Below are 8,899 nucleotides of genomic sequence, written 5' to 3' on the forward strand. Positions count from 1 at the left end.
ATTCCAACGCCCAACAGCCCCTTCTGCACAGAAATCCTTCCTCAGAGCCAGCCTGACCCTGCCCTGGGCAGCTTGAGGCCATTCCCTCGGGGCCTGGCGCTGGGGCCTTGGCTCCAGAGACTCATCCCCCCTCTCTGCCCCCTCCTGGCAGGGAGTTGCAGAGGGCCAGGAGGTCTCCCCTCAGCCTCCTCTGCTCCAGACTGAACCCCCCCAGTTCCCCCAGCCGCTCCCCAGCAGACCTGTGCTCCAGACCCTGCCCCAGCTCCGTTGCCCTTCTCTGGCCACGCTCGAGTCATTCAATGGCCTTTTTGGGGTGAGGGGCCCAAAACTGAACCCAGGAATCGAGGGGCGGCCTCCCCAGTGCCGAGCCCAGGGCTCAGATCCCTTCCCTGGCCCTGCTGGCCACGCCAGTGCTGACACAAGCCAGGATGCCGTTGCCCTCCTTGGCCCCCTGTCACTGATTTGACACCAATCAGAATTATTACAATTAATAATGTTTGATTCCAGTATGAATACAGAAATATTTTAGTAGGGTTACATGTTTACATCTTGCATTTTGCACATCTAACCAGAAACCAATGCTACTGTGAATTCCTCTGTATAGCCCTGTACCAAGGCCGAAGAATTGGTCAGTAATCATTTACTAGGTACACCTAGATACTGCTTAGGGAATTAGATTTAGAATTGAAAATAATTCTGTTTGAAGTTGTTGGAGATGTCTAGACACAGAAGTAATTTATTACCTAGAATACATTGGATAATGCCTCAGAAGTACCACAACCTGAGAGTAATGAGAACTGGGGAGAATGAACTGTCACAGTTTACAGATCTCTGCCAAGGAACAGTGAAACTGGGTAATGGGTAATTCCGGCAGGGGGAGATCGCGACCACCGACTCATGGGCCACCGACCCAAATCACACCCCAGACTCATTTCTAGACATTTCTAAGCTTCAGTGCGCAGAATCGGAAGTAGGAGGGAAGTATGATAATGATTTCCAGGAATTCTTGTGTTTAGGTATGAATACTTAATGAATATGGATGAATGAATAATATAGAAACTGTATAATTCTTGTGACTGGTGTGCGTTGTTGGTGAGAGCACGCACCCGCGCACCCGGCCGTCAATAAAAAAGTGTCTGCTTATCTGCATCACATTGGAGTCGGTAAGTTATCTTCATCCCGGATTTCGGGGACAGTTTCTGGCACCCCAGATGGGACCTCGCTGAGAGACCGGAGGAGTCGGGGACCTGATCGGTTCCAGCCGGCACCGAGGATTTCTCGGGGACACCCATCGATCCCCGATCCATGCGGCTCTTCGCGACGTCCCCTGGATTTTGGTAAGACACTTCTCTTTTGTACTGGGATAAGTGGGTTAGAGTCCCACCAGTAGGAGCGGGTTAGAGTCCCACTGTACAAGCCTGCCTGTCAGACGCGGCGAAAGCTGCGCAGGGTTGGGCTAGAGGATCCTCGTGTATTGGAAGCCGAGGCCTCTGCCCGTAAGACACAAGCGAAAGCTATTGCAGGGTTGGACAGCTGGATTTGGAAACAAGAGACCCTATACGCTGTAGAGTTCTCAGAAGGAGTGCATTTAATTGGAAGTTAAAAGTTTTTATGCACTCAGTTGTGGTACTGGTTGTTTCGTCAATTGAATATTGTACGGTAATTAAGAATTGTGTTGTATTGTGTTATATACCTTTGTTTGTCGTAGTAACTGTAGAAAGGTGTGAGCGTGTTTGTGAGCGTGAGACGTGCAACTGAGCACGAAGCGGGTGTGGGGTTCGGATCCGCGGTTCTGTTATCCCGCGCGGGGTGCAGCCGGAGAAGGACGAAGCGATAGGCTTGAGCGAGTGATCGATTGTATATTGTGTTAACAAAGTAACTGAACCATGGCATCTACGCTGACTCATTTGTTTAAAAGCAAAAGGATGTGTAATCTGGCTGCAAATGACAAAGTTCTGAAAACTTCTCCGTTAGGATGTTTGTTAGCACACTGGGGAGAGGTACATGATGATTTGAGGAAAAGTCAGATGATTGAATATTGTAATCGCTGGTGGCCTCTGTATACTCTGGGTGATCAGGGAAAATGGCTCGTGAATGGGACACTGCATTATAATACCATTCTGCAGTTAATGCTGTTTTGTAGAAGAGAAGGGAAATGAAGTGCCGTATGTTGATTTTTTTTTTTTCCTATTTAAGACAAAGGAAGGATTGGCAGAAAGAATGTAAGCTGATTAGTAGGGATAATTTAGTAATGGCTATAACTTTTGACGATAAAAAGGTGAAAAAGTGTTGTTCAACATGTGAACTTGAAAAGATTGTTTGAAGGAAAGAATTGCTTCTACTGAAAAGGATGGAGGGCCAGAATTAGATATATCCCCTCCACAGGGAGAACGGCATCGGGGGCGAGAATATAGAGAACAGGTAGAGGAACCTGAGAGTAGCGGACTAGAGGATGTGGATGAAGGGCCGTCTGAGGTTGTAATTCATACCCCTGCATCTCGAAAGAACTCGGCAGCAGGTACAAACAATAGCTCCCCTGCGGCAGGGAGCTGGCAACGATGGGCCGGTGTATGTGAAAGTGCCTTTTCAGTGACGGATTCGATGGCTTGGAAGCAGGCAGCAGGAGTGTACAGAGAGGATCCGGAGAGAACAGGCAGAGTGGCAGATACTATCATCAGAACACAGAACCCGGACTGGAGTGATTTACAGGTGATTTTAGCTAATGTGTTAGATGATACAGAAAAAAACAGATGGTATTGGAGGCTGGCAAAGCACAGGCAGAAGTGACTGTATTGAGTGGGACAGCAGGTGGAATATTAGAGCAGAACTTTCTGTCTGGGGATCCGCAGTGGGGATCCAAATAATGTGGAGCACAGAGAAAGACTGAGTCGGTATCAGAAATGGGTTTTACATGGAGTTAAACACGCCATGCCTAGGTTTCTGAACTGGTCTAAATTGTATGAGGTGAGACAAGATAAGAATGAATCTCCCTCAGCGTTTCTGGGAAGACTAAAAGAAGCTGCCAGAAAGAATAAATACTGATTTGAAAGTAGAAACTGAGGCAGCTCAGATATAATTGGCTTGGATTTTTATAGAACAATCGGTACCAGATATAAGAAAGAAACTGATTGATAATTTTTGAAATATAAACTCTTGGAGGAGTGTGAATCTGAGGATAAAACTCTCATTCTACCAGTCAGAAAACCGTCGGGTGAATATAGGTTAGTGCAAGACTTCAGAGCAGTGAATCACATAGTTAAGGGTATATATCCTGTAGCAGCAAATCCTTGCACGCTGTTAACAGCTTTAAAGGAGACTTATCAGTGGTTTACAGTGCTGGATTTAAAAGATGCTTTCTTTTGTATGCCTTGGAGAAGGAAAACAGAAAATTGTTTGCTTTCGAGTGGGAAAATCCACAAACAGGACAAAGATGCAGCTGACATGGACAAGACTACCCCAAGGATTTAGAAATAGCCCGATAATTTTTGGAAATCAGCTGGCAAAAGAGCTTGAAACACGGAAACAGGACAAACCAACACCTGGACATTTGCTTTTACAATATGTGGATGACACACTGATTGCTACAGAAAAAAAAAAGATTTACCTACATACAGGTAACAATAGATCTTTTTAATTTTCTGGCACCGAATGGGTACAAGGTAGCCAGGGGGGGGAAAAAAAAAAAAAAAGCGCCCAAATAGCTTGTCAGACTGTGATATATTTGGACTTTGAGATTTCAGAAGGGCAGCGGCAATTAGGAACAGAACACTGAGAAGCCATGTGAGCCCGAAAATATTCATGAACTCAGAGCATTCTTAGGAATGACAGGGTGGTGCCGCCTCTGGATCATGAGTTATGGTCTGACAGCTAAACTGCTACATGAGGCCCGAAGAACTCTCCTTCGACATGGGGCCCACAGCAACAACGGGCTGTCACAGAACTGAACCGCTTTAATGCCTGCGCCTGCCTTAGGACTTCTGGACATCACCAAAGGCTGTGAGCTGTTGGCTCACGAAAGACAACGCCTGGCACTGGGTGTGCTGACTCAGAAGACGGGAAGCTGGAAACGACCTGTCGGATACTTCTCTAAACAACTGGACACGGGGAGCAAAGGGTGCCCAAACTGCCTTCGAGCTGTGGCTGCAACAGTGATGCTCACACAGGCAGCTCAGAAATTAACTTTGGGAAGCACAATAACAGTCTGTGTCCCACAGACGGTGATAACTGGTTTAGAACAGAAGGGGGGACATTGGCTGTCTCTGAGCTGAATGATGAAGTACCAGGTAGTACTGGCTGAACAAGATGGTGTGAGTCTAAAAACAACTAACCTGGTAAATCCTGCAGTGTTTTTAAGTTCCACACAGGAAGAAGAGCCACTGGAGCAGGACTGCTTGGCTGCTATTGAGTATGTTTATTCCAGTCGAGAAGATCTGAAGGATGTACCCTTGGAGCAACCAGACTGGGAATTGTACACAGATGGCAGCAGCTTTATGGAGCAAGGAGTTCGATACGCTGGGCATGCGGTAACAACAGACACCACAGTTAGAGAGGCAAAGGCACTGACGAGTGCCACATCAGCTTAGAGATCAGAACTCATTGCTTTGATTCGAACCTTAGAACTAAGGGAAACGAAGAAAGTAAATACCTGGACAGACTCAAAGTATGCTCTTGGGGTGGTACATGTCCATGGAGCTTTGTGGAAAAAAAAAAAAAAATTACTGTCCTCTCAGGGATCAAATATTATGCATCAAAATTACATTTGACAATTATTACAAGCAGTTCAAAAACCAAATCAGGTAGCAATCATGCACTGTAAAGCACACCTAATTAGGAACACAAAAGAAATTGCTAGAAGTAATTTGGCCGACCGGACAGCAAGAGAACGAATATTTCAAATGGCATTAATTCCCTCCAAAACAGTAACCCCTCACAGACGAGCAGTAGTTCCACCTTTGTTAATAAAAGAAAGAATGCAAACCAAACCTCAAGAATGTCATTAGGGAGCAGAAGCTTTAGTAACTTCTTTACAAAAACAAGTTTTATCTGTCAAGATGATAGACATGGCTAAATTAATAACTGCAAAATGTGACGTATGTTTGAAAAACAATCCAGTAACCAGGAAAAGAGTTCAAACGGGTAGATTAAAATTAAAAACTTGGGACAGTACCTGGATTAAAGGCGTGTTTGCAATCCTTCCCCCGACAGTAGACAAAGGCACTACCCGACAAGGAAAGGGACATGTAGTACCATGGTAGAAATGTGAAAGGGTGTATGATTGCAGCAATGCAGACTTAATAATTCAAAGAATTCCTCATTTGGCAGCTGCTTTAAAGTTTGGCTGTTATTGTCGAGGTGTTCATAATAACCTCACCATGACTAGTCTCTTTACACCCAGAAGAGGATACTCCTCTAGTTGTAAGAAATCTGCCATTCAGAGCCCAGGGCATTTAGTTTGGGCATTAAGTGATGGCACCCGGACAACCCACTTACCGGTAGATGGTAAGGTGAAACAAATTACTTTAGGCCTGCCAACACTGTGTCCGATTGGGAAGAAATCACCACTCAAGGGATCCCTGGAAAATTTAAAATTACAACGAATCAAAAGGTCTGAAACGGATGATGACGCTTGGAATGAACCAACAACAGGAGTAAAAAATTGGCTGGGCTTTAGAGTCTGTTTGAACCCAATAGCGTCCTACAGGAATAGAGAATGGCTTTATCACTTAACAGGACAAGGAGAAAAATTGGCCGATGTTACAAGAAAAGGATTTCAAGAATTAAACATCCAATTACAGGTAACTTCTAGAATGACACTTCAGAACAGGATGGCACTAGACATGCTTCTGTTGAAAGAGCATGGAGTGTGTGGATATCGCAAAGACAGATTGGACCATTGCTGCATTCATATCCCGAATATTACACAGGATGGAGAACAGGATTTAGATCTGTGAGGCAAAATCGGAAAAGAAACAGAAACCATTCGAGAAGATATGTCAGAAGATCGGCTAGGAAACATTTTTAGTGGATTAGGATAGAATTTGAGCTCTTGGCTGAAATCCTTAATCAAAATTCTGTTTTTGCTATGAACTGTCTTGTTGATGATTATGTTGGTAACATACAGTTTACTAATAGGCTGCAATATATCGTAGAATGATGAGAGAAGTACCCACTATGCCACCAGGCTACAGCGCGCCACCACCATCATCTGGCAAGACAAACTTTGGCCTCAAAGATGAAAATGAATAAAAGTGTGAAAGTATTGAAATGATTTTCAACACCTTCAAAGGGGGGAAATGTTACTGATTTTATTATCAACTGAAATTAAATTGTGTTTGATTTTAATATAAGTATAGAATTAAGGGATATTTTAGTAAAAATCATTTTACATTTATTGTAGTTTGAATCTAGCAACTGACTGCTCCTCTAAAATCCCCTGTACAGCCCCGTACCAAGGCTGAAGGGACTGGTCACAACTGTTTAGTAGGAACGGTTAGAACCCAGGTAACGAAACACGAGGTGATTTGTAACCTGATTTATAATACATGTACAGGACTAGAAGAATGCAAGTAGCTGTCAAGGTCCAGGATGAACGGGAACTGAGGGCAGTGACCGTAACAGCTGGCAGGTACCTGCCAAGAAAACCGTGTCCTTAAGCAAAAGGTAATTCCGGCAGGGGGAGATGGCGACCCCCGACTCACGGACCACCTGCTCCCATTACACCCAGAGCCATTTCTAGACATTTCTAACCTCTACTGCGCAGAATCGGAAATAGGAGGAGAATATGTGAATGATTTCCTGGAAGTTGTATGCTTATGTATGAAGACTTAATGAATATGGATGAGTAAGTTCTAGATAAGGTGTGTGATTCTGGTGCCTGGCACGTGTTGTTGGTGAGAGCGCTCCCCTACACGTCCGGCCGTCAGTAAAGAAGTGTCTGCTTATCTGCATCACATTGGAGTCGAGAAGTTATTTTTATCCCGGATTTCGGTGACAGTTTCAAGGGGCATCTGTCCCGTGAGCGATCTTTGCTTCATTATCCACAAAACGTGTATTAAAGTTGACATCCCTGAATATGCTAATAAAGACTAACGAGATCATGCTAATTACAGCACCCCACGAAGCGCCTTGCCCCTCCCCACACCTATGACACGTGATATGTAGATCAATCTGGGGGAAGGACCCGAGGAAAGCGTGTATAAATGGGGGGGGGGGGGGCAAGGATAACGGTGATGAGCAAGTGAAGAAGTGAAATGAAGCAGGTGGATGCATCCCTGAACCCTCCTTGGCAGAACCAGCGCAGGAACCTGGACTGGTGATCTCTCTCCCTCTCTTCCCATCTCTCTCTCTCTTCTTCTCTTTTCCCCCTTGTTATCATTAAGGGACGCAAGGCGTATCATATCCCTTGCCATAATTTGTTCTACACTTAGTCAGTTATTGTGTATCCAGTCAACACACTGTGGGAAATGAAGAAATGTTTATGTCTGCACTTTGAGACTTGTCTCACCAATCTCTGCTCCGTTGGGGATTTATGAATCTACATCACTTGTCTCCCTCTTCGGAGCAGGACGTGACAGCAGGTGGGACCTGGAGGTGCCTAGATTTTCCTTCTGAACAGCACAGCCCTAACTGCCAAGTGTTTCTGGATGACCAGCATTAGGATGTCCTCAGAAAGCTGCACCAACATCCTTCCCAGCAGCGCCGACCCGCGGTGCAGTCTCTTACCTCTGCAGCTTCAGCTCTGCCTCCTCTGCCCTCCTCTGTGTTTCCCTCAAGTCAGCGGCCACCCGGGTATTTGTCACCATCTGCGTGCCATCAAAGAGCAGCTTGGCCAGCCTCTGTGAAGGAAGCGGCACACATTTCACACCCAAAGACCTGCGTTCTGGAGGGAGGGATGCTGCAGGAACCCTGCCTGCCCAGGGTCTGGCTCCTGTCCCCATGCTGAGGTGCCTGTGTGGAGCCCTAAGCTCTGTCTTCCTGCTACGGCAGGATCGATGAGCACCCGCGGGCCTCCCTCTCCTGGAAAGCCCCGCAGGCCATCAGCGCCAAGAGGAACACGCTCAGAGCACCCCCCTCTCTCACTTCCCCCGTGCGTGCAGATGCGGTTAGGCACGGCGGGGTTTTGGTTTGGATGCTTGGCGTCACTCCTACGCCCTTACAATCCACGGGAAATCCTACCCCTAGGATCCAGCCCCCAAATCCCCCACCACCCAGTCCTGAGGAGTTCCTGTCCCTGCTGCTTCTCACATAAATGCTGCTGTGTGACACTAAGCACTGTACAAAGCTAAAAGAAGGGTAAAGCCAAATATCAGGGACCCAAGAGGATCTTCCCCTCCTACCGCCACACCTGCCTGCACTCCTCAATGTGCTTGTGGCTCTTCCTCTGCTCTTCCTCCTCCTCCTCCTCCTCAGGCACTTTTGGCTCCACATCTTCTCCAAGGGCCTCCCTGGGGCAGAAGAGGGAATAAGACTGAACATTTTACACCACATCATGCTCGGGGATGCCCTTGAATCCGGCATCCCAACCCAGACTGCATGGTTCAGCGCAGCACACTCTGCTCTCTCTTCCCCTCAGCAGGCTTAGTCCCAGGCCAGCAGGTCCCTGCAGATGCAGAAAGGAGGCAGGAAAGGTGGGGACAGCCGCCCAGAGGGAAAACAGCGTCCAGGCTTCTTTTTCTACATCTGGGACTGCAGCCCAAGGCTAGTTACTGCTTCAGCACAAGGCTGGGGAGGCTCAGCCTCTGTTTGCTTTCCAGGTGGGGATGGGGCAGGCATGGGGCAGAGGCTGTCAGGGGGCAGCCCTTAGGTGGCTGGGGGGGACCCCGGCTTGGCCATGAAGACAGCCAGCTTCTGTCCGGAGCCATTCCAGCATTGGCACTGATCCCATGGCCCAATATCCCCC

Source organism: Athene noctua, chromosome 1 (assembly GCF_965140245.1).
Source record: "Athene noctua chromosome 1, bAthNoc1.hap1.1, whole genome shotgun sequence".
NCBI classification, from domain to species: Eukaryota; Metazoa; Chordata; class Aves; order Strigiformes; family Strigidae; genus Athene; species Athene noctua.